This window comes from Ursus maritimus, unplaced genomic scaffold (genome assembly GCF_017311325.1).
Source record: "Ursus maritimus isolate PB19 unplaced genomic scaffold, ASM1731132v1 scaffold_6, whole genome shotgun sequence".
Lineage (NCBI taxonomy): Eukaryota > Metazoa > Chordata > Mammalia > Carnivora > Ursidae > Ursus > Ursus maritimus.
Window position 1 is genome coordinate 50,409,285 of NW_024426774.1, and position 26,314 is coordinate 50,435,598.

A 26,314-nucleotide genomic window follows, 5' to 3' on the forward strand; every position below is an offset into this window, starting at 1 on the left:
TTAGCCAGTGTATAATCATTAGTTTTCGGTGTAGTGTCCAACGATTCATCAGTTCCGTATAACATCCAGTGCTCCTCACAACACGTGCCAGGTGTTGTGACTCCTGCTTTTTAAACTCGAGTTTTCAAGTTGTTCTTTTCTCCATGTTGCTGGAAAGTCTTGAAGTTTATCCTTTTAATGTGTCATGTTTGGGGCGCCTGGATGGTGCATTTAAGCATCCAGCTCTTGGTTTTGGCTCAGGTCACGATCTCAGGGTTGTGAGATTGCACCCCACTTTGGGCTCCACACACAGCCAGGAGTCTGCTTGAGATTCTGTCTCTCTCTCTCTTCCTCTGTCCCTCCATGCGTGCTGGCTTACTCGTGCTCTCTGTTTCCCTCAAATAAATAAATTAATCTTTTTAAAAATGTCATGATGTTCCACTAAGATGGACATGTGTAATTCAATGAAGCATTCTCTGTTGGATATTTATGTTGCCTCCAGGTTCAATTGCGATGCTCCCTCTTCATGCCTAGAAGCTTTTCCCTTCTTTTGGATTCTTTCCTCAGGGTATGTCTCTGGGAGCACGACTAAATATATTTATGACCCTTGTAACAAATTGCCAAATAGCTCTCCAAGTGAATTGAGCTAACTTTTATGCCAGCAGCGCATGAGTCTGCCAGTTTCGCTATTCCCTTGTTGACGTGGCGTGTACTCCCACCTGTTAGTGCGGGGGACCCCTGCTGCTTTGCTTGTCCCTGGTTATTTCAGAAAGGTGCATATGGCGGGGACGGGGGTGGCTTTTATGTATTCATAAATTCTCTAAACAAGCTCACAGTGTCCCTGGTACTTTGCCCTTCTCCCCTTCCACACCTTCCACCCTCCAAACACACTGGAGGGGAGGTTGCCACTCCCACTGGCCCCACACTCTCCCCCTTGGAGCGGTTATCCTTGATGCAGCTAATCCTTTAAGGTGTCCAAGCCACTTGGTGGCCCACGATGCCACAGAAGGAAATGCTTTACTTCCTCTGAGTTATGTGTGGCGAAAGGGTGTGCCCGTCTGAGAGCAGTGCTTCTGAGGTCCAAGACCTACCAGAGTTTCCACTTTTTAATTACCTCCCCTGTCACAAAGGGCTCGGACGTGAATATATTGGGGTTCTGAAGTGGGGGCATTGGTTTGTGACTCTACCACGCTGGTCTCAGAATTGCCCCGTCTCTCTTCCTAGGATGCATTTACCCCCAGGTGCCTTCTTAGCCCCCCCCCGGTCCTCACTGCAGGACCCAGTAGGCAAAGCGCCAGGTTCTTGGCTGAGTCACTCGCAGGTGGTAGGTTGCAGCGATGGCAGAGCTGATAATTCCATCTGGCAATGGCAGAGGCTGATGCAACCAGGTGCTCCTGGCCCGTTCACCCTCCTCCCCATCTCCATCCATTTGTACAGACAGGAGAGGCCTAGGGGTGTCCTGCCTGAGCCTCTTGCCTCAGGTCTGGCTCCTACCAGGGCCCTTTGGAGGTTTCCCAGTCTCTCCTGAGCAAACATGGGAAGACCTGCAGTATTCATCCCAAAATGACTTGCTGCACAAGTGACCAGCTTCTCTTCCATCTTTCTGGACTTGCTTTTATGAGAATGTCTCTGACATCAACAAGTACCTGATGTTTATTCTTCCTCTTTATGATCTATCTTCACAAACTCGTCACGCCCTACTGTGTTGCACGTTACCCTCTAACGGCCTGAGGGCCGCTCTGTAGCCCAGCGTGGTGGGTGAGAGAGGGGGCAATGCCACGACTTCTAGCGTCCGGGGAGCCTCGAGATCCCAGAGCTGTGGAGAAGGGAAGTGGGCTGCCTGTCTGGCCTCTGCCTTACTGTTTGATAGGTCACTTAGCTAGGGGACTTGGGCCCCAGAGAGGTCGATGGAATAGCTCTTTGCATTTTTACTTATTCTCCACCCTGCCCCACTGGACCCAGAGAGGAGTCCAGAGAGGGCTGGGCGAGGGGACCGTCTACGTGGCAGGGATGGTGTCAGAGCCACCTCTCCAAGGGCTAGGGCTTTGCGACTGAATCAGGCTTGTTTGCCCAACTTCCTCTTCCTTTAGGGTGACCTTCATTCTCCTTGAAGATTCCTCAGGCCCTGGGAGGCCTTGACCACCCCCACTCTGTCCCTACCAGACATAACTGAAATCCTGTTGTGGGTGCAGTGCAAACTGGGGACCACCCCACCAGCAACACTCACCACCCTGAACATTGGATTGCGTACTGAACTCCTGCCTAATTCAATAAGTAAAACGATTTGTTACTGTGTACTATGGAAATCTTTATACACAGAAGAGAAATAATAGTAACATCAATCCCCGTACACCCATCACCCAGCTTCAGCAGTTAGCATCATGAGCCATTTTTCTTTCCTCTGTTCTCGCACCATTTTGATTTTCTTCCTTTGCTGGGATTTTTTTTTTAAGATTTTATTTATTTATTATTGGAGAGAGAGAGAGCCAGTGAGAGAGGGAACACAAGCAGGGGGCGTGGGAGAAGAAGAAGCAGGCTCCCAGTGGAGGAGCCTGATGCAGGGCTCCATCCCAGAATACTGGGATCACATCCTGAGCTTAAGGCAGACGCTTAATGACTGAGCCACCCAGGCGCCCCTGCTGGGATATTTTTAAAGCAAAGTCCATTTCACTTGTGCGTGGTACTTCTAGCTCACAGGTAAGGGTTTTTTTTAAAAAAACAAAACCGTAGTCTCATTACACCAGCAAAAGCAACAGTAATCCTTTCTTGTTAGATCCTTAAATTTGGAGGGTGGATGATGCCGCATTCGGTGTTTCGTTTTACCTCACTTAATTTGCATTTCCTTTAATGTTTTCACCTTTTGCTTTATATTTCCTTTTGGGCGAACACTGTTTTTGTTAAGTGTGCTCCTTAATAGACCGGGCCACTGACTTGCACGTCTGAGTCCCTCCTAACCCCTTATGCCCTGGACGTGGCTGGGCTCCCTGACTAAATCCCAGAACGATCCGTTTGGGTGTAAAGATGGGTTGTTGTAGGACAGAAGCTATACAAGGCTTTATCCACGAATGTGCAAGTCTCTCCACTCTAAGGGTTGACAAGAATGAGAAACAGTGATGGACATAAGAAAGTTTGAAACATTCTTAAATGCTAGTCCTGGAGCACAGGCACACTCCGGATTCAGCTCTAACGTTTCAATGGAGCAGCATGGAGAGAAAATTGTAAACTCTGTGTGCCAGTGAAGGGTGGCGCATGAACTTGAGGGAACGTGGGGCTGATCCCATGTGGCTTTCTTGTGCTTTTGGAAAAAAAAAATTTCCATGATCTTATTACTTGAAAGTTGCCCTTGGCCTTTCTTGTTGAAGTTTCATTGTTTTCTTCTAGTCTTCCTCTCTTAGATCCCCAAATGTGAAGGGTAAATTATGCCAGAGGCATAGGAAACTGGCATTATTGTTGTCAGTAAATGCTTTTCAGACATCCACTTTGAGTGGGATACTGGAGAGACGCACGCCTTAGGCTGGAGGTCAGGAATCTGGGGATTGGGTCCAGCTGGTCTGTTTTTTGCCGAGCCCCTGGGCAAGCTGTCCATCTGTCTCCCGTTTGGGTCTGAGTCTCCTCATCTGTTGGACTCGAATCAGGAATAGCCTGTAAGATTTTTCACATGACCACTCTGATAACTTGGTAGAGATTGCTTGGAGGGCTTTATTGAGAGGGATTATGAGGCTGCCTTCAGGCTCTTAGGAAATATGGCCATGATGCATGGGTGATGCCTGCCATGGACTCTAGGTAGGGAAGCAATAGTGTGACTGCCGCGTATTTCACTCTCTTGGAGTCAGATGCTCTTTTATACTTAGGTTTGAAAATTCTAGTTGCGGGGACTATACGAAGAAGCAGTCCTTCTCCATCCTTGGGCTCAGGGAGCCCACCACACCGATGAAAAGATAGCATGGGAGCTCATAATGTCAGCCTCACGATGACCTAAGTCCACCTCCTCTGACTGCTTAGTAGGTGATTTAGGAAATAGTTGCTTTGGGAGTCGAGTCAATAGTGTGGGGGTGAAGACAGAAAATTTTTATCTGGTTGGTTGTTCATTTGTAAAGCCTGCAGAGAAACCTAGCTGGAGGCAGAATGACAGTGGCAGCAGCTCCAGCCTAGAACGTCTGTCACACCCTCCCGAAGAAGGAGTTATGACCTATCTTCAAAAGGCACCTTTTAATACCCCTTAAAAGGGACAGAACGCAGCTGGTTAAGTTGTTGGGTGGCTCCTTGCTTAACCCTCTGAAATGTTGCGCATTTCCCAGGCCGCCCATCTGGTTCTCATGTTTTCATGAGACTCAGTGTAATGGCCGAGGGGTGTGGTGAGGTCCTTGCTCAGACACCTGGCAGCAGGCTCTGGGCTTCCCTCTGCCATCTGCCTGGCTCGATCTACATGCCTCTTGAAACCTCTGAACTTCTCCTTCCTCTCTCCTGTGTCTACCCACCCAGCTGGAACAGGGGAGTGTTTGAAGGCTTGCTTCTGTGAGTGTCTGGGAGACTTTTCCGAGGCGGTGATGAAGGAACATGGCTAAGATGTCATGTGATGGTATTCATGGAGAAGGTCACCAGGCTCACTGGCTCGGGGAGAGGGTGGTCAGATTTGGGTGAGGATATTGGGGTTAACTCTGTAGAGAGGGTGAGTTGTGGCTGGGGGTGCACAGAAGGAGGGAAATCAGATCAGAGGGAAAAGTATTTGAAGGCGTTACTTGTTTGGGAAACAGGTAGAACGTGGGTCTGCCAGCAAGCAAGAGATCTGTTTATTGCTCATCTCACCTAACAAAAGCTTTTCAGAACTGCAAACTGCTTCCCCGTTCCATTGTCTGGAGTTTTCCCACGTGGAGCTGAAGTCATTCTAAAATTAGAAGGCTCACGTGTTCTACCCAGGTACACGGTTCACTGTTCCAAGTATGTGTCTGTAACACAGGAGATGTGGGAATGCCTTGGTACAGGAAAAAAGTGCATACACCTGTGTGTGCTGGGACTTTCTTGCTTCAGAGAATGTTTGGAAGAACGTGGAGCCTCAGGAAGAAATGAGGGATTCTTTCCTTTCCTCTCTAGGATTTATCCTTGTCATCTAGTTCCTCATTTCACCTTCTACTTTTTGCAAAGGAAACCATGCTGGATGAGAGGGAAGGTTGCTCAGGGTAGCAGACAGGACATAGGATGTGGAATCCATGCTTGTATTCTGACTCACGAGCTGTCTGACCTTAGTAGAGTTCTTCAACACCCCTGAACCTCAGTTCCCCATCAGTGAAATTAGGCAGTATCTTCTCAAACCGTGAGTCACAAAATCACTTTAGTGGGTCAGAGCCAACATTTTTAAAAAATGAGATTGGACAGTTTAGAGAATTCCAGAGTACATTTTATGAAGGAGGGTCAAGGAAAGATTCATGATATTCTTGTTTTAGTTATGAATGGACTCCTACTGACTGGCACTCTGCACCATTTGCTTGTATAAACGTACCTGTATTGCACTCTCTATCATTTCCAGGTCTGATTTCTTTGGTGTAAGAACTTAGGCATTTAAAGTGCCGTAAATCTTTCTAGACCTAAACATTCCCCCTCCACGTATACCTAATTTTTATAGTTCTCTTGTTCACCCCTAATTTAAAGCAGTTCTTTTCATCTATTCACCTTTAACAAGTCTTTCCAAAACACTCAACTTATAATAGAAGCAACAGCTTAGGCACAGATATTTCATTAGTTTATGTAATATGTAATTACATTACGTAAATACGTAAATGAGTACAACCAACGTAAACAGGTTTGGGAACAAAGCACAAATGTCCTCTTGGTAAATACACAGCTTAACTGGTAAAAACAGAAATGGGCTGGTAAACCAGACTAGCCCACAAACTCAGTTTTGCATGCTGAGGGCACTGGGCTTGATGTTTCCAGGAGAGAATGGGATTGAGTAAATCAGGAGCTTGGTTTAGGTTGAGCTCAGTTAAGAGACCGTCATTCGTCTTTGAAAGAAGCAAGGCAAGTGGCACAACTTGGGAGTTTTTAAAAAATCAAGGCCAATAGACACTGTTCTCCCACTTTTTAGTTTTGGACATTTATTTAGCACACATTTATTAAGTACTGCCTCCTCCCAGGTACCCCAGGGTTACACATGAGAATTAAAGAAGCCTCTGCCATCAGAAGGCATAGGGTCAGCGGATAATACGGATGATCTTTACATCCCAAAATAAAGCATAAACATAGACAAAGCCGTGATCTATCAGGATGGATGTCCTTGAAGAAAACACCTGCTTTTACTATATTCAGACTTCCAACCTACACTTTTTATTCTTTGTTAAATTGGGTCTTGTTCCCTTTTTTTTTTTTTTTCTGCGTCTACTACGAGTGTGAAGACCACTGCCAGCCATCACTCCAGAAAACCGTCAGCATCTCTGTGAAGGGTCCCGCTGTTATTGTGAAGGGCCCCAGAGGAGCTTGCCGAGGGAGGACTTCAGTCACGTCAGTGTAGAATTCAGTCTCCTTGGAGGGAAAAACAAGAGGCTCCGGGTCAACTAACAGTGGGGAAATAGAAAGTAACAGGCTACAGTTCACACTATCTGTAGTCACATACAGAACAGGATCAAGGGCTTTCCACTGGGCGGTCATTGCAAGATGAGGTCTGTGTATGCTGACTTCCCCAACAATGTCATTATTCAGGAGAGTGGTTCTCCAACATTTCGTGGGTGAAAAATACATCCACAGGGGCCAAGGGTGCTCATTTAGTATCTCAAGCCTAGAAAGATGAGTTCATTCTTGAAGGAAGCAACATTGAACTTGTATCAAATTCCCTGTTTTGATTCAGCAAGCCATAACAGTTAAAAACAAAGATAGCAGAAAAGTTTTGGATGGTATCTATGTTTCTGAAAAAGGAACCTACAGAAACATGCCAGATGATTCCTCAGACTTAGGGTATTTTAAAGATGCAGTAAAAGCCGTGTATTGTTTTGAGGGGGAAAAATTGCATCTTGCTCAGTGTGGCCCACGGTGCTGGGCCGGTTTTCCGTGCGACTGGTTGTTCTTTGGACTCTGCCAGGCACCCCATGTTGCAAGAACAGAACCCAGCTACACAGCAGGATAGGTAAAGAGGGGGTTGATTTTTAAGGAATCGGGCCTCACAGAATCCCTGGAAATGCTGCCCAGGCTGGCCGTGAGGTGTGCAGGAGCCAGAGAGACTGTAGGGATCTCAGCTCTGGCTATATTGTGTACCCTGTACCTACCTCGAAGAGAATTCCGTACCAGCTCATCCCATCTCTGTGCCTCTTTGCTTAGTCTCCGGAGAGAATCAGATTGGTTTGTCTTCCTTGGTCAGGTGATCTCCCAGATGCTGTGGCCACGTTGGGAAGAGAATTATCTCTGGCTAATGGGAATAGAGGTGATTTTCATTTCCTTTGTACTTTCCTAGTTTTGGGCCATATCGGTAATGAGCATATTTTAATACTATAGTCAGGGAGAAAGGGGTGGGGGCTCTATTTTTCAAAGGAAAGAAAAGGCAGTCGCTGCCATCTGCCTGCAAGTCTGTCAGCCAGTGTGGGTTGAGCGCAGGCACTCCTGTCTTGTCCAGTGACTGCCGCGGTCACTAAGGCTCAGGCGGCGCTGCTATTTCTGGAACACGGGGACCTGCCCTCCCGGCCTGCTCGAGGGCTGCCTGGTCCCTGCCGCTTGAAGCACACACCTTGCTCCCCTGCACGGCAGGTCCTCCAGGGACCGGCTGTCCGGAAAGATGGGCCCTGATGCGACAATCACCAGTTCACCTCCCACTTCTGGGGTTGCTTCTCCAGACTCTTCTCTAATAGCCCTTTGGCTCCTAGATCTTGATCTACTTTGCAGAAACTCAAAGTGCCTGACACCTCTGGGTTTCCACAGAGAAGTTGGGCCTTTCTGGGCCATGGGGTCGGTCTCTGGAATGTGAGTATTTGGAACTAGACAGGCTAAGTTCAAATGCCACCTGTGCCACTTACTAGCTGTGAGACCTTAAGTAAACGCCTTAACCTCTCTGTACCTCAGCTTCCCTACTTGTAACCTAGGAATCTAGCAGTACCTGCTCGTAGGGCTCTTCTGAGGATTAAGAGCTTCTGCGTCAAGCTCTTGGAGCCGTGTGCGCATACAGTAGGCGCTCCTAGTGCTAACTGCCGCTGCCGCCTCGCTTACTGGGTTATTGGTGACGTGCATAGTGTGAAGCGAGACCTGTGTCTTCATGCTGCTTTATCGCCTCAGTTCTGTCCTGAGGCAGTGTCGGCGTGCGGAAGAGCCATCCTGAGGACACCTGAAACTCGGGTTCCGTGGCCCCGAATTCTGCGCATGTCGTCTTTGGCCACGCTGTGCGGAGGCCCAGTGGGAGGAAGGCGGTTGTGCACGAGCTTGTGGGCTACGGAGCCTTCTCCTGAGGGCGAGGACGCGTCCCTTCCTGGGAACCCTTGCTCCTCCTCAGCTGGACAGTGCTGATTCTGGAGTCTGCGATATGCTCCTCTTCCAGAACCGACTTTCTGGTTTTTTTATTTAAATTCAGTTAGCCAACATACAGTGCACCATTAGTTTCTGATGTAGTGCTCAGTGGTTCATCAGCTGCGTGTAATACGCAGTGCTCATCCCATCTCGTGCCCTCCTTCATGCCCATCATTCCCCAGAGAGCTTGCAGAACAGCCTCAAACAACCTCAGAACTCAGCCCACCACCTCAAAAGATCCTCGTTCTCATTAGCTTTGCAGGCATGAAATGATGACCCCGACAGCGTTGTTTTCTGAGGGTCCAAGCCCAAACCTCCAGCTTTGGAGTTTGGAAACCACCCAGAGGGTCCAGTTAGTTACCACAGAAGGGCCCCCTCGCTCTTTTTTTTTTTTTCTTTAAGATTTTATTTATTTCACAGAGAGAGAGAGACAGCAAGAGAGGGAATACAACCAGGGGGGAGTGGGAGAGGGAGAAGCAGGTTTCCCGCTGAGCAGGGAGCCCGATGCGGGGCTTGATCCCAGGACCCTGGGATCATGACCTGAGCCAAAGGCAGATGCTTAACAACGGAGCCACCTGGGCGCCCCCCGCCCCTTGCTCTTCTAATCCAGCCCGGCTCACAGGTCCTCCTCAGCGGGCTCTGCAGCTGTTTGATTTGCTGGCCCTTCCGAATCTCTCCTCTTAGCTTCCTGACTTGAAGGTTATGACCCTACTCCTCTATCAGAATGTGTGGTGGGAGGTGATTTCTCACATCTGGACCCTTTTTCCACCAGGCTGCATTGATTCAAATGTTTCCTAAATACCAAAGCGCTGAACAAGGGGAGAAGCGGGTAAGATGACGTACAGAGGCCTCAGTCTGCGCACATGCTGCTGCCACGGAGCCCGGGGTTCAGAAGGAGGACATTTTTCTTCCCAGCTGTCACTTGGCAGCCTGGCTAGGAATCTCTTTTTCTGGGCCTTTTTCCATCCTGACTTTGAGGGGCTTGGGATATAATGAACATCTCTCCTTGCCTTACGCAGTAGGTCTCAGATGGCATTCTTGGAATTGTGAAAGTGGAAGGTGTTAGATCTTACTATGAAATCTGCCACAAATGACTCTTCCTGGTGTTCTGAGGCATGACAAATGGAAATATAATCGTGAATCACACAGCACTTCATGGGAGGCTCTCCTGTTAGAGAAACACAGCCCCGCACAACTGAGAGGCTCTAGAAACCTAGGCGCACCTCTAACCCAATGATAACCGTATTGCAGTTGTCACTGCAGGCAATTTCCCAGGGATTTAACTCCAGGTTAGTACTTCCCAACCTTTTCCAGAATAAAGACCCAGTTTGAACATCGAAAGGGTGTGATATGCCACAGGGAGATATCATCTCACACCTGTCAGAATGGCTACCATCAAAAGACAAGAAATAAGAAGTGTTGGTGAGGATGTGGAGAAAAGAATGAAATCTTGTCATTTGCAACAACATGGATGGTCCTGAGGGTATTATGCTAAGTGAAGTAAGTCAGAGAAAGTACTGCATGACTTCGCTTATACCTGCAATCTAAAAAACAAAACAAATGAACAAACAAAATAAAACTCAGATGCAGAGAACCAGATCGGTGGTTGCCAAAGAGGAGGGCGTAGGCAAAATGGGAGAAGGGGTTCAAAAGGTACAAACTTCCAGTCCCGAGTAAGTTATAGGGATGTAATGTACAACACGGGGACCAGAGTCAATAACCTTGTATTATGTGACTTTGGTGAGCGGGGACACTAGACTGACGTGAGTGTTTCACGATGTACACAGATATTGAGTCAGATAGGTGCTTCCTAAAGGAATCTTTTCATAGATTTCTCTGAAATGACTGCTGTTAGGCTTATGAAATGCAGAGGATTAAACCTGTAGGACCCCAAGGTCACGAAGTCCACATGGCTGAAAACTCAGTCCTCCCTGTCTTCTGCGCAGTGCTCCCCATTTGCTAGCCGCCTGGGCTGTCTGTCCAGTGGGATGGTTTCTGGGTTAGAAGTTCTCACGTTATTCTCTGAGCTTGTGCTCTCCTTGATTTCAGCTTTTCATTAGCAGGTGAGGGGATTATGCCTTTTTCATGTACTTCAGTTTGGCTTGATGGAGAGATGCTTAAAAATGAAGATCAGGGGACGCCTGGGTGACTCAGTTGATTAAGCACCTGCCTTCGGCTCAAGTCATGATCCTCAGGGTCCTGGGATTGGGCCCTACATCAAGCTCGCTGCTCAGCCTGGGGTCTGTTGTCCCTCTGCCTGCTGTTCCCGCTGCTTGTGCGCTCTTATGCGCTCTCTCTCAAATAAATAAATAAATACCATCTTTAAAAATGAAGATCAGATGAATCTGGTAGCACGCCGGTGGCAGTACGGGCTAGAGCCAGACAGCCAGGGTTCAAGCCTAAACTGGGCCCCTAGGGACTGAGCTCCGGCAAATTCCTTAACCACTCTGTGCCTCCGTTTCCCCACCTGTAGAGTGGAGACAACCACCAAGCCTGCTTCATAGGGTCATGATGAGGACCCAATGAGATGACATGTGTAAAGTATTTGAAGTGTGCCAGGTGCATAGGAAGTTCCTTTTGTTTCGATTTAGAGAGAGAGAGTGAGAAAGCAGGAACAGTCATGTGAGAAGTGGTATCCGAAATAGGAAGGTGGCCTGAGCCAGCTGGTGGCAGGGACGTGATGAGAGTTTGAGGGCAGGGCTGTGGCTGCAGCAGGGTCAGCCTCACAACTTCGTGCTCAGGGGCGTGCCCTTGACACCAGCAGGTCAGGCAGCCCCACTCGGCCGCTTCGAAGTGGTGTTATGGAGCCTGCCACGCCAGTAGATGCCAAAAAATGCAGTTTTACTTTCCGAACTACAGTACCCAACGCAGAGGAAGCAGCCTGCCCCTTCGGTGACAGGGGAAGCGTGGGCTGGTGCGCTCTATTCTGAGCAGGGAGATTGAGGAGGAACAGAGGGAAATGGGAGAGAGCCACCACGCGGAACGGCTGGAGGCTAGCCAAGGCACCAGAGGAGAGAAAAGGAAGGTTGAGAAGGTCTTGGCTTCCTGTGCGAAGTGCCCAGCACATGTCACAGGACCCCAGAAGTGAAGGTGGCGTGGTCAGTTGCTTGAGGACTTCGCATTCTTGCTCGGCTGCATGGCAGCCCTTAGACACTGTTGTTGCAAGTATGAACCGGCTGCTCTCACTTCATGGGCAGGGTTCAGGGAGACGCTGGTGATCACATGTGGGGACTATTTATAGTGATTCATATGAGAACAGTGTGCTCCTAATTCCCCTTTTACTTGAAACGATTTAAGAATCTAAGTGGGAGCACAGGTTCGAGATGCCTAAAGATAGGGTGATAATTAGACAGTTAAACTGAGAGTGTACCTAATTGAGGAGCCGGAGCTGTTGGGATTCAGTGGCTCAGGATTAACCATCCAGGTGAAAACACGGAAGAAAAGCGTACCTTTTCAAAAAAAGAAAAAATAGTTCTTTGGCACCCTTGAGAAAGGGGGTATCATACTGAAGGGATCTTTGGCCCAATTCGAGTTGAGTCTGTCTTCCTTTGTTTCTGTCGGTATTCTGATGTCAAGAATATTTTAATATCCTTGCGATTGAATGTGAGGGCTGACTGCAGAGGGCTGTGCTGGGCATCAGAGACAGACAAGGGGCAGTCCCTGCCCTCAGGGCCCTTAAGTGTGGAGGGGGGGGAGCAATAGAACGGCAAAGGGTTACTTGAATTAAATGACTTCCCCCCAGAGTTATAAATAGAGCAGTGTCAGGAAGGGCCAAGCACAGGCTGTGCTCTGCCTGAGGGGACTGAAGAAGGCGCCCTGGAGGGTGTCTTTAATCTGTGCTGTACCACCTAGAAGGTCTTCCTGTTCCGAACCATTTCAGCAATGACTGGGGGCTTGAGGATGTGTTTAGAGCATCCTGATTGGTTCAGAATCTGGGATCTCTTATCTGTGAACCGTGGAAAAGGGTATGGCCTCTAGACCATTATTCAACAAGTTAGGCAATGTTTTTTTTTTTTTAAGATTTTATTTTGAGAGAAAGTAAAGCGACAGAGAGAAAGCATGTACAGGTGGGGAGGAGCAAAGGGAGAGGGAGAAGCAGGCTCCCCACTGAGCAAGAGCCCGACGTAGGGCTCGAACCCAGGACCCTGGGATCATGAGCTGAGCTGAAAGCAGATGCTTAACCGACTGAGCCACCCAGGCACCCCGAATTTAATATTTGTTAAGGATTCTGAAATGCAGTGAAATGTCTAGGCCTCCTGTTACCCGAGTACACCTTGGTGTGCCTTGTGCCCCCGCTGGCCTCCCTGAAAGGATGAAGGACACTTTTGATTAGGATAAAGCGGAGGCAGCACCAGACAGCCTGTTCTCATTGAGCTGAGCAGGTCTTGCTCCCTGCTGGTCACTCTTCAAGTTAAAATTATCAACCTTGGTAAAGAGTGTTGGGACTACAGAGCTGTCCAAATACTTCCTCTTGTAAGAAGTCTTCAGAGGTGTGTTTTTGCCCTTAATACTGCAGATTGACTGACTTTGTTGAACTTAGCTTAAGGAGTGCAGTGTGTGAGTAAATATAATCCCCTGAACCAGGATGTTTTGGGGAGAGGGCTGGGACAATGATATTCTCAAATATCACTGTATTTTTATTGCTGTTCAGTGGCTTATGTAGTTAAAAAAAAAAAATCTGGCACAAGGAGGATACTGATTCATGTTTTCTTTTTAGGTGAATGAGTGCCCAATGCTCACTGTATCCTCCTTGAAAAAAGTGTGTTTTTTTGTGTTTTCTTTTTTTAAGTGAGCCTCACACCCAACGTGGGGCTTGAACTCGCAACCCCGAGATCAAGAGTTGCATGCTCCATTGGCTGAGTCAGCCAGGTGCCCCAGAAAAGTATGTCTTTAGGAACCTCTGGCAGCTGCCTAGAGTGGCCACGTTCAGTACTGCAGCCACAAGTGGCTATGGAACCCTTGTGGCTAGTCCAAATTTAGGTGTGTCAAAAATATCAAATATACACCAGACTTGGAAGACTACTTATTCATTCTTCTTTTTAAGAATTCTCTTATTAATGTTTATATTGGTGGTTTATTGAAAAGACACTATCTTGACTCTATTGGGTTAAATATTCAAATCAGTCTCACTCCCCCCCACCTCAAGGTGGCTTCTAAAAAAGTGTAAAATCTCCTATCTGGCTCACATTTATTTCTCCTTGAGAGCACAGTTCTAGAACCATGTGGCACCTCGGTTCCCTCTCACTTTACTTCCCTCCATCATGGGGCCTTCCCTGAATGCCAGCCCTCGGGCCCTCTCCCCATCTCATCCCGATATTTTGCTGCAGCCCAGCTGTCTGATGCTTTCTTGTAAAGCTGTACCTGTGAAAACGCTCTGGCTTGGACAGTGTTGACCTATCCTTGACGATCTAGGCCATACATCTCCCCTTTCAGAAAGCTGCTCTGCCTCTCTTTGGGCAAAATGAATTTATTCCTCTTCTGTCTCCGTCCCTTTGTTTTTTAAATATTTAGTATTTCCCCCGCTGCCTTCTCTTTTATGGTAAGCTCTTTGAGGACAGAGAGGCTCTGTCTTCTTCATCTGTTTATAAGGTAAACACTTAATGCCTAACAGAGGTGAGTGCACATCAGAAGTTGAACAAATATATGAATCCTCTTTCTCTCTGAGCTTGCCAATTTCTGTATAAAGACCGGAAACACGGGGCACCTGGGTGGCTCAGTTGGTTAAGCATCCGACTCTTGATTTCAGCTCATGTCATGATCTCAGGGTCATGAGATAGAGCCCCATGTCGGGCTCCATGCTCAGCAGGGAGTCTGTTTGAGATTCTCTCTTCCACTTCCCCTCCCCCCACTCTCCCTCTCTCCCTCTCTCCCTCAAAATTGTAAAAACAAACAAACAAACAAACAAAAAACCACACACACACACACAAAAGACATGAAACACAAAGTTAACACAGCATTGGGCTTACTTCTAAAAGTGGAGGTGGCAGGCCGCTAGCATGAGAATCCCCTAGATGCTTATAAAAATTAATAGCCCCAGACTTCACTCCAGACCTACAGGTTCAGTCAGGAAATGTTAGGTTGTGCTGCAGTGACAGATGGCATTACCTTAATAGCAAAAGTTGAATTCTCAAAGTCCACTGTGGGCCCTGGGTCACTCTCCAGGGAAACTGATGATTCAGATTAGACCTTCATAGGAGCGAGGGGGGTATAAGGTCTAGTGCTCGTTATTGACACTTTTACCCAGATGTGTGTCGCTTTTCAGTGTTCACGTTTTATTGCCTGAAGCACTTACATAGCCATTCTAAACTTCCGGGGGTGAGGAAGACCAAGCCTTCCGTGTGCCTAGAAGGAGAGGTATGTGTATATTGCTACACAAGCTTAACGTGCATCTCGAAGGTGAGGTCCAGGCACCTACATTTTTAACTCCCTTGGTGATCCCTGTTCACGCTATAATTTGAGGACCATTGGGAAGGACAGGAGTTCTCAACCTTAGCTGCTCATCAGAATTACCTGGAGACTTTTTAAAACACTGATGCCCTGGCCCTGCCCCGCCCCTGGAGATCCTAATGCACAGGGGCTGGAGGAGAATCCAAGCATCAGTATTTTTTCAGTCTTCGTAGAGGATTCTAGTATGTACTACAGGTGGAAGAAAAAGAACAAGGGCTTTGAATCCTGACTGTGATGCTGACTGAGCGAGCCTCAGTTTGTGTTATCTGTCAATAGTAGTGAAGATCAAACAAGTGTGAAAATCTTTGTCAGTTATAGTATTGAACAAATATTGGCCACTATTATACACTAGCAGGCGTGGACATTTATATAAACAGGATCTGCACACATGCTATTTACTACTACTACTACTACTACTACTACTACTACCACACACACACACACACACACACACACACACACACACAAAGCCAGGAGAAGAAGGAAAGCGTCCTCCATACCTCTGCATCGGCCTCCTCCTCCAGTCAGTAAATGGCCGGTCCCTTCTCCCTCCCTTCCACAGACCTTAGTGACAAAGGAGAGAAAAGCAAGGGAAAAAAACTCCTTCCCTGCCTCTATTTTCTTCTCCCTGGCCTGTTGCAAGCCCTTAGCCCTTAGGCCAGGGCTTTTGTTCCACCATAGCCTTTCCCAGGCCCGGTCCCTTCACTCTCCCTTTTGGTCTGAGACTTGTAACCCACTAGAGCCCTGTTTCCAACCTCTTCCTGTAGCTCATTCCCCCACTGACACGCCAGTCCCATGCAGGACAGAAAACGAGCACCCTGGCCCTGGGGGAGGCCCTTTCCTGCTCTCGGATGTGTTGAGCAGCATAGGAAACCCAGATCCTCAGGAAGTGGGTCTCCAGGGCTTTGTCCTGTAGCAGTATTGTTGGGAATGGCAGATTCGACAACACTCAGTTTTGAGAGGTAAGGTATGCAATAGGTCAGAACAGCTTTGGTGAGTTGGTCTAGCATTCTCACCCACTCTTTGTAATATCTTGTTTCCTGTAGTTTAATATTTAGTGTTGTTAGATCCTGAGATCCAACCAACTGGTTTACAAACAGCTTGTTGAAACGCTGGTGTTTTGTAACCTGGAAATTGCGTCAGAAGTTGGTTTTCTTTAGTTATAAAAAGACCACATTGGCTCTCTTCCATTGACACAGCTAAGAGTTAATGCCGAAATAAGCTGTTTTTAATTATTTTTCCTCTCATGTCCAACAGTTTTCAAGGCAGAACAATGCAAGAGTTCCTCGCAGGAAATAAATGCAATACTGCTTATAAAAATATAGATTTGTGCATTTGATACGAATCATGGGCTTATAAAAGGATTGAAAGAATCCCTTGGCCTACACAGCTGTGATAAAGATCCTTTGAAATGATTCTTAGTGGTATGACTAATAGCACTGAGGTCCTTGGCAGTGGAGACTATATGTCCAGCATCGGATCATAGGCCACCCCAGCCTGTCCAAAAGCTGGAGCCCACCTCCTACCTACCTGGTAGCCTGAGCCTCGTCCCCACCATGGGCTCTTCATCAGAAGTCGGCAGGGCTGGAATGCAATGTGCCCAAAGAGAAAGATGCCCAAGGAGCCCAGCACCTCGTTGGCAGAGACCCCGGTGCAGCTTTGCTGTATGTCCACCTCCCATGTAGGAGGTGCAGTTGGTGTGTTTTTTTCATTGATTTGTGCGTGATGTTAGGTCTAGAAGTGATATTGGAGACTCAATTTAACAGAAATGCTTAGCCATCTTAAAAGGAGCCTCTGTCTAGCTGTGTGGAATCCCTTCTTGCAAACGAGATTGTGAACGTGTAGTTGAGTTTCCGGTTCAAATGGCAGCCCAATGGGGTATCTCCCGTGTCACCGTCAGTTATAAGAACAGCAGAAGCAATGTGCTTTCAGAGTAAGACCCAGGCACATCTTGGCCCGGAGAGGCCATGCCGGCTGTAGCCCCCACCTCCCTCTCCAGCTGCAGCTCACGGGTCCATCCTTCTTCCTCTCCCTGCTCCAACTCTCTGGCCTCCTCTCCTTCTCTGTCTTTAGGCTGCGGTACTTGCTGGTCCTTCTGCTTGGGGTGCTCTTTGCCCAGTTTCCCCCATACTGGACTTCTTTGTGTCCTTCGGATCTCAGATCTGTTTCCCCTTCTTAGAGATGTCTTGCTGAACGGTGACCTCCCACAGCAGCTCTTTGCCACCTTGCTGTCCGTGTCCTCCAGAGCGCTCACTGCTGTCTGTCATGATTTCATTTGTTTGTTTACTCATCATTTGCCTGCCTCCCCCAGTGGACCTAAGTTCCTTGAAGGCAGTGACCTTGTCTGTCTGGTTCATTCGTGTATCAGTGTCCAGCACAGTGCTTGGCACGCAGGAGACACTTGATATTCGAGTGAGTGAGGGAATGAGCACGGAGCATGGCCTAGTGCTTTCCATCACCACGTTTTTGTAACATTCACTATTGATATATGAGGCAGCTTGGCCCAGAGGGTTTCGGTGGCTTGTCCAAGGTCAGAGTTAGTAAAAAGAGCTGTGATTTGATCTCCGGCTACCCGCCTACAAGAGTGTGCACCAGCGTCGGGGTTGAGGCTATGGATTCGATCCTAAATTTTTGCCTTATTCTGTACCTTGATAGATTTATTAGTAAGAAGTATTTTTCTTATTCTTGTGGCTCAAAACTTTTTGTCCATGGCCTATGAAAACGGGTCATTTCCCACAGTTTTGTGCAAAAGCACATGGTAGCAACAAGGGAATACTCCGATGGAAGCATATTTTGGAGAGAGTTGTAGACCTCTGCTTGAGCGAGGAGATTTTTGGATGATCCTTATTTGAGAAGTATGGCACGTCTTCAAGTCTAATTTTTGGAAAACAATAAAAATAATCGTGGCAGCAAACGGAAATCAGGGCCAAGCCCCAGACACCATTGATGACACTCTGGTAGCAACACGTCCCCAGCGGCAGGAGCTTCGGAGTTTCTCACGTGTGGGGGTGGCGGCAGCTCGGCCGTGTTGCTAAGATCTGCACAGCAGCCAGATGTTTTAGACTGGAGGACTGACCAGGGGTGCTCAGTAAACTCTGGTTGGAAAGGAAATACATTGCTGCTTTTACAAACTATAGAATTATATACCTGGGAAACACAAACTACCAGAATGCCTGTTAGAAATATTAAGAATATTTAGGAGGGTGCAAGTAAGAAAATAAACAATCAGTGGTTTTCCTATAAATCATCAATAACCAATTAAAAATATACAGGGGAAGATCACCTTCAAAATAGTGGTGAAATACAGGGGCACCTGGGCGGCTCAGTCAGGTGAGCATCCAATTCTTGATTTTGGCCCAGGTCATGAACTCAGGGTCCTGGGATTGAGCCCCATGTCATCGGGCTCCACACTTAGTGGGGAGTCTGCTTGAGATTCTTTCTTCTTCTCCCTCTGCCCCTCCTCCACTCAAGCTCACACGTGCGCTTTCACTCGCACTCTCTCTCTCAAATAAATCTTTTTTAAAAAGTTGTGAAATATGGATTATGTAGGAATAGACTTCAAAAGATGTTCAGAATCTATTTGAAGAATGCCATAAAACTTTCCTTTTGAGATAATTTGACTAAATAGAGACCTGTGCCTCGATAGGAAAGTGTAATATTATAAAATTGTCAGTTCTTCCCATTATTACTTTAGAAACTTAAGTGAGTTCTAGTCTTTCAGAATAGGTAAGAGGGAATTTGACTAAAGGTTTCTAAAGTTTACCTTAATAAATAAGGCACAAGAAAATGTTGTTTTGAAAGGTAGAAGGTTTTATACTATCAAATATTTATAAATAATATAGAACTGCTCTAATTAAAACTGTGACACCAGCACAAGAATTAATCGATTCAAGCTAGCGTGGAAAGCTCCTGAAAAGAGCCAATTACACAGAAACAGTTTGATGTGATATGAAGTAGCATTTCACATACCTAGGGAAAGAGGGGGAGAGGTCATAAACGATTCTGGGGTCAGAACATTGAAAACGAAATAAAGTTTAATAGGAAAACCTGATGACATTTTACAATAAGTTCTAGGTTATTGGAATATCTTTTTTTTTTCTTAAAGATTTTATTTATTTATTCGACAGAGAGAGAGACAGCCAGCGAGAGAGGGAACACAATCAGGGGGAGTGGGAGAGGAAGAAGCAGGCTCTCAGCGGAGGAGCCTGATTTGGGGCTTGATCCCATAACGCCAGGATCACGCCCTGAGCCGAAGGCAGACGCTTAACCACTGTGCCACCCAGGCGCCCCTGGAATATCTTTTAATGGAAGTATAAAATTTCTCTAAGAAAATACAGGTGACTCTTTATGTAACCTATTTTTTAAAAAGGGAACTAATCAGAACATGGAAGACTGAAACCATAAAGGAAAATAAGTACATAAAAATTAAAATTTTCTGACCATCAATCCCTCCCCCCAAAACCCACTATACAGGAAAGCCATGGGCAATATTTGCCAATATTTGTGAATCCTAAAGAGGCGGCCTATCTTTCACAACAAAGTACTCTTAGAAACCAGTAACAAAACTTTTAACACACCAATAAGAGAATAAGCAAATTATTTGAATAGTTAAGTCACAAAATGACAGCTATGATCAGTAGACATTGAAAAAGGTGTCTAGCCTCTCTAGTCTTCAAAGAAATGCAAATTAACGTGAGATATCATTTTCATTAACCAGATTAGCAAAGATAAAAATAAGTGTTGGTGAACAGAGTAGATAAGGTTGGACACTTGTATTGTTGGGTGTGTAAATTGTTACAACTTGTATGAGACCCATTTGGTAATACTCGTCATAAGGCTTTAAAATGCCCTGCTTACCTGTTGACCCAGAAATGCCACTTCTAAGAATTATCCTAAGGAAATAAGCATGGGTAGATTTGAGTTATGTCTTAGCTACGATGATGTTCATTGCAGCGAGATATTGACCAGGAGAACTCCAAGCATTGAGATGGTAAGAAGTGCTGGGGAAGGTTTAGAATTGCTTTGAAATGGATGGGCAGGGCCTGTGTCCATATTACTGGACCACACCAAACATTTAGTGCTCAGGTCACTGGCTGAGGGTCAAATGAGGCATACATGAAAATAAGCAGCAATGATGCATTTGAAAGTCTATTGTTTGGAGGGTTTTGTTTTGTTTTGTTTTTCCATTTTGATGGATGTTTTTCAAGTTTGTATCTTCCAAGTTACTGTGAATTTGGGGCCAAATTTACAGTTTTATTATTGAACCTCTGCTTAGGTTTGCATAGTACTAGTAGACGTGGTCATTTCCTCAACTTCTAATTTGTGTTGATTCTCAGAATATAACTGTACAAACAGAACACCAGTTTCTTCCTACTCCTCTACCCAGTTTTGCATTTTAGAAGGGCTGTCAAATTTACAAATATTCTTCTAGGGACAACAGATGACTGGGCAAACACAAGAGTATTCTTTTTGTTTGGTGTGGTGGAATGAATAACAATCCCTCAAAAATGTCCACATCCTGAGCCCCTGAATTTGTGACTGTTACTTTACATGACAAAAGGGACTTTGCAGATTGATTAGGGTAAAGGCTTTGAAATGGAGAGATTATCCCAGATTATCTGGGTAAATCTATTGTAATCAAAGGGCCCTTAGGAGAGAGAAGCAGGAAGGTCCCAATCAGAGTGGGAAAGAAGATGGAGAAATGGAGATTGGAGTCAAAGAATTCTGGCCAACCCTAGAAGCAGGAAAAGACAAGGAAACACATTCTCCCCAGAAGTCTGTAGAAGGAATCAGCCCTTGATGACCCCTTGATTTTGGCCCATTCATATTGCTGCCCTCCAAAACTGTAAAATGATATGTTTGTGTTATTTTAAGTTGCTGAATTTGTGGTAACTTGTTACAGCAGCAAGCGAAAACTGATACATTTGGAAAAGATGAAAAAATCAAAGCTTGAGCTAGAGTTAGACATCAGCTGGTCCTGGGTGAGAAGTTCAAAGACCTGAGTTTGGGTCACGACCTCTCTTGATCTCCTTTTCTTCGTCCCCAAGGTTTGCTTCTTGCTCCAAAGTTCTGTTCCTCCTTAAGCATTTGTTTACCACCATTAGCTACGTGGCTGTTAGGACACTGATAAGTATGGGTGAGGCTGGTGAGTAGATTTTAGCTTATTTGTTTTGGAAGCTGGCTACACTGTTATTAGCATTTTCCTTTTTGGGGTGTGCACCCGGGTGTGTGGCATGTTCTCACATGAGGAGCCTGGAATATTGCAGTGAGTGCTGTGGAGGACACACACAGGGCTTAGAAGCCATTAGAACCATGACAAAAGGATAGCAAAGTGAACCTGATATTGGGCACACAAGCTCACAGGGTCTCCCACGATGATCTGAGACCCTCCTGAAGGATCTTCTGGAAGATCCCTCCTCCTCAGACCCCTCCTCCAAATGGCTGCAGAGTTTTGCACCCACAGAATGAGAAATCGGAGGTGATAGTGGCACAGCAGGGCCCTGCATGGGAATGGGCCTGGTGTCAGTCTTCTCTGCTCACATGCGGTCTGCCCTCTGGCCCACGGAAGGTGCCCAGTACGTGCTGCCGAAGAAAGCTTGGAAACATTAGCAGTGAGAATTATCACTTGATACCACAGAGTGTATGTGTGTTTAATTATTTGGTATGTGGGCATTTAGGGGTTTTCTCATGTACATTCTTTCCTCATTAGTACAGGAACCATAATCAATACCCATTACTGTTCGAGTTTGAATATGTGAAAGGTCAATCTATACATGCAGTTTTCAAACTGGTGTTTGTGCCTACAAGGGATCAGGACTACATTTAAAAATAAGAATGAATTAATCTTATCACCATTGGGAACAAACGGTAGAACTTAGCATTCACGCCAAAAGTAAAGCTGTTTCTATGGGGGAATTACATGAAAGGCACCATTGTGTTTCAGAGCACATTTGAAGCACGGTTGGTGATTGAGAAACATGCAGGAGGGGGTCATAGTTATAACTTGTTCCCAACGTGTGGAAAGGTTGTGAAATGGAACTGGGGTTTTGAAGTTAAACACGGGAATATGGAAAACCCCTACTTTACACAGATGCAGTTCAGTAATCAGAAGGAATATCAAGGAACATCGAGGTGAACAAAACAGCCTAGCACAGTGAAAAAGGGGAGGAAAGTCCCAGGCTTGATGAACCAGACAGGCTCGGGTCCCTGCCATGGCTCTGGTACCAACCAGCAGAGTGACCTTGGGCAAGTCACTTAACCTCTTGAGGCTGTCTCCTTGTCTATTAAACAGGAAAGCTAATACCTGCTTGTCTAGTGGTGGTGAGAGAGAGGGGTGACGGCTGTCACATGAAGCTACTCATCTTGTCTGTGCCTGACCACAAGGGAGGCATGAGCCAGCTGAGACGATGCCAGGGCCATGCTCAACTGACCAGGATCCAAGACAGTACTCATTAATTCCTGCTCCAGAATCCTCTCCCCTGGGCCCCCCCTTGGCCAGGTGTGGAGAAGGACGTGCACGTTTGAGTGCCTGTGAAGGCCCGTGGTAGGCTGCGGAAGGCTCCAGTCAGTATGAGACACGCTCTGTGGCTCTTCTTCCCGTTCTCAATCGCTTATTGTGTTGAGGCCAAGGTTTTGTCTGCAGTCTTCCCTCCTTTCCTCTAGTCCTTCTTAGTTATCTTTGTTTTTCTCAATATCATGGTTTTTCTCTTCTACAGTAAGTTTTCCTGCACAGGTAATATAAGCCACTCAGGTAAAATATGGTGGGGAAAAAAAATGTAGAGTTGCAGGTCTCAGACACTGTAAGATACTGGAGATGTACCTTTGTGCAACTCATTTCCAGGGCTTTGTGAACTCTTAACCGTGCCATGTGGACCGGTGCCCTGGGAGTTCCCGAGGGATGAAGGTAGGGACCCGACAGAGTCATGGTATTTGTCACATGGCAAAGAAGTTGTATGCGTAAGCCTTTCCTTGGGGGTCAAAGGACAGGTAAGAGGGACATTCACTCATCAGAGCCCTTCTGAGAAGGAAGGTGGTGCCAACAGTCTTGTGCACAGAATCCTGTTCTGCTGCTGTCTCCAGAAAGGGGCCTGGCTGGCAGGGGACAGGGTGAGAGGAAGACTTTTCACAGCATACACTTGTATTCCTCTTGAATTTTCATGAAGATAAAGAGAATTCATGTTTTGAAAAGCCACATTTTCAGCTAGGCCAGTTCCTAATCCAGGGGGACTCACGGAAGCACAGGTGGGCTTTGGTGCAGCCCTCTGGAGTAGAGCAGGCCTGCTCTGCACATGCGTGGTGGAGCGAACTTCTGGGCCGTGCCAAGCTGGAAAGTTTGGCTTGAGTCTGGGGGATGCTTGGTCCCCTGCATGCTACAGAACTACAAGGCACTGGTCCTGGCCCACCTCCTGACACCTCGCCGTTGCCTCTCTCAACGCGGGGCTGTCCTAGGGGACTCCTGTCCAATGCCATTCTTGACACCACACACCTGGGGGCCGGGTAGCCCAGGGAAGCACCGTGCAGCAGCCCCAGGTCCTTGTCCTTGGCCCGGCTCTCACTTCCTGGGTTTGTGGTGGGGCCACGGGAGCTAATAGTGCCTTCTGTAGGAGTTAAATGAAAGGTGGGTCGGTGGGCGTGGGAACTCTGTGCTGCCCCTGGGCTTGGAGTACTGAATACTGACTTTTTTTTCCGATGCCAGTTCCCACTTCATGTAGTCAGGTCATGTGTAAAACCTGACATGACTGGGGAGACCCGAGCCAAGAGTCACTTGATATTTTGCTGAGTGACTTTAATGAAGAACTCAGTTGAAAGGAAGGCGCTAACTGGTACGCGGACACGTCTATGCGTCGTCGTGTTGGCTCGCTCCAGCACCAGATAATCGTGCGACGCGCAGGGAGCACCGGGGCCGACGTCCTACCTAGTGGCTGGAACGTTAGGGCAGATGTCTTTTCATAGCTCACTTATGAGTTTAAAGCAAAATAAGGCAGGAAGTCAGAGAGAGACCAATTCATACCCCCTTGATTATTTACTCAACATGATGCTGAAAGACATTTGTGTTTTTTGGAAGTTCTATCCCCTGGCAGTGAAATAAAACCTCCTTTTTAGGCTAGAAAGATTGATGTCCAATTACATTAAAGGAGTGTGTGAGTAAAAGGAAACTCTGTATTCTGTGAGGGAACACAAGAACTTCCACTGTATTTCTGTAACCGTAAAGCAAAGCGCATTATCAGACCTGAAATGTGCAATGCAAAAATCAAATTATTGCAGTAAGACTAAAGCACAGAAATATTCCCCCTTGCCATGGTTTGAATTTGTCATATGTGGAGTCGCTGATTTTTTATTATTAGTCACAAGATGGGAAGAAGATAAGAGAGGAAGTGCTATCTTTCAACTTCACTGAAGAGTATGATTCAATCTTTTTTTAATTCTTCTCTTCTTAAGGACATTTATTGATGCTATGTGGTAGAGACATATCAAATCAGTGGTGATATGTTCAGTTTCTTCTTAGTGAATTTGCTTAGTTTTATAGTCCAAGGAAGAATCTCTTAATTTCTTCTTTGAATCTGTTTACCTGTATACTAGACCAGCGGTTCGCAAATTTTGCCTCATATAAGAATCACCTGGGGAGTCTTGTAAAAATCCCATTGTCTCAGCTGCACCCCAGAATAATTAAATTGTAATCTCTGGGGGTGGATCTACATATGGGTACTTTTCCAAGGTGGTTCCCATGTGCAGCCAAGATTGAGAAGCCCGGTACCAGAGAAGCACTTTTCAATCTTGAGGGATTGGGGGGGGGGGGCGCGGTCTGGTTAAAATACAGATTCTGATTCGGCAGGTCTGGGGTGGGGCCTGAGATTCTGCATTTCTAACGAGCTCCTGGGCATTGCCAACGCTGCTGGTGTGTGGGCCGCGCTTCAAGCAGCAAGGTCCTACACTGTAGAACTTGCAGCTAGACACCAGATTGTAGACACACGGGTTCTCACTTGTCCCCTGACTGCTGGCTCCTGCTTTGTAAACAAACAGCAAAGCCATTCAGGTTCTTTCTCTTCCTTTTCCTGCAAGGGTTTTTTTCCTTTTTGGTTATTTGCAAACCCCAAAGGAAAAGCCCCTCTTCCTCAGACATGGCCTGATGGTTTTCTCGTCCTTGAGGACATCGGCCACCCCCAAGGTCCTTCACCCTGGAGTGGGTGGCCGGGTGCTGCAGTCTCTAGGGTGGCAACCTGTGTTCTCTGCTCTGGCGGCTCGCCCAGTTGTGGGAACATTCCCCAGGCAGCCCAGGGAGTCCTGGTCCCGTGCTTCAGTGTGGTGGGGAGGAGAGATTTTAGTAAACACTGTGTGGGAAGAGGAATGAAATGGCAGAGAATGAGGTTAAGGAATGGGTGTGTGAAACGCCAGGTTGAGCGAGGCCAGGGTGCCTGGGAGCAGCATTCCAACGCCCACCTGTCCACCAGCTGCTGGGAGAAGGCGCTCACCTGCCCAGGGAGGCGCACAGCGCGGAGCATCAGGACGCGTGTGCCCGCAGGGCTGCCGGGCCGGCCGCTCTGGCCTAGCTCTGGGTGCGCGGCCTGTCTGAGCCGCACTCTGGGGCCGGGGTGTGGGGTGAAGGGGGCAGCTCCTGCCTGAGCCTCCCATTCCGGGCCCTCCATGGACGGTCTCCGTGCCCCGTCCTGTCAACGTGCAATGTCTCCTGGGCCAGGAAAGATCATCTTGCTCTGCCTCCCCAGGCCCCCTCAATGCCTGGAAAGGTCTGAGTCAAGGCCAAGACCCCTAAGCTCATGTACCTGGATTCTGTGACCATCTTTGAACCAAAGAAACCTTAGGACTGGGCTGCACTTTCTGCACGAGGCGCACTCTGTGTGGAGTGGGGAGATTCTGTGGAGCTGCCTCCCAAGACCGAGCTGGAAGAAACAGATCTACGACAACAAGCTGGCACTCTGTACTCCTCCATTGTTCCTCTCAAGTCAGGCGTCCACCATACCCCCTCTCTCCAGTGCATTAGGTCTAATCTGCCTCCCCCCGCCCCCTACGGCCTGTGTCCCTGTACTGTGCGCATGCGCTCTGCGTTGGCGCACCGGTTCCCCATGTCTGCTGCGCCGCGCAAGATCCCGCATTCAAGCTCGCCTCCTCCAGCGAGCTTTCTCGGATTCAACTAGCTGCAGACACCCCTCTCTTCTTGACTCCTTCAGCACCTAAGCATGCCACTAATAACAGACATCACATCCTGTTTTAATTTCTAGGAGACAACATCCTCCTCGGTGGGTTCTCTCATCCACCATCTCACTCTTGGTAAAATCATAATGTTAACGAGAAGGGAACTTTGACTATACGTGGAAACTCATTTCACAGAGGAGTAAACAGAGACTCAGGGAAGGGAACAACGTGGCCGAAGTCATCAAGAGTGGGTGGTTCTAGC

General features: G+C 47.2%; 1 protein-coding gene across 4 annotated transcripts in view; it reads left to right on the plus strand.

Moving 5' to 3' along the window:
* Positions 1-26,314, plus strand: part of TGFA (transforming growth factor alpha) — a 101,789-nt gene that overhangs the window by 37,392 nt on the left and 38,083 nt on the right. The gene's annotated exons all lie outside the window — the stretch shown is intronic.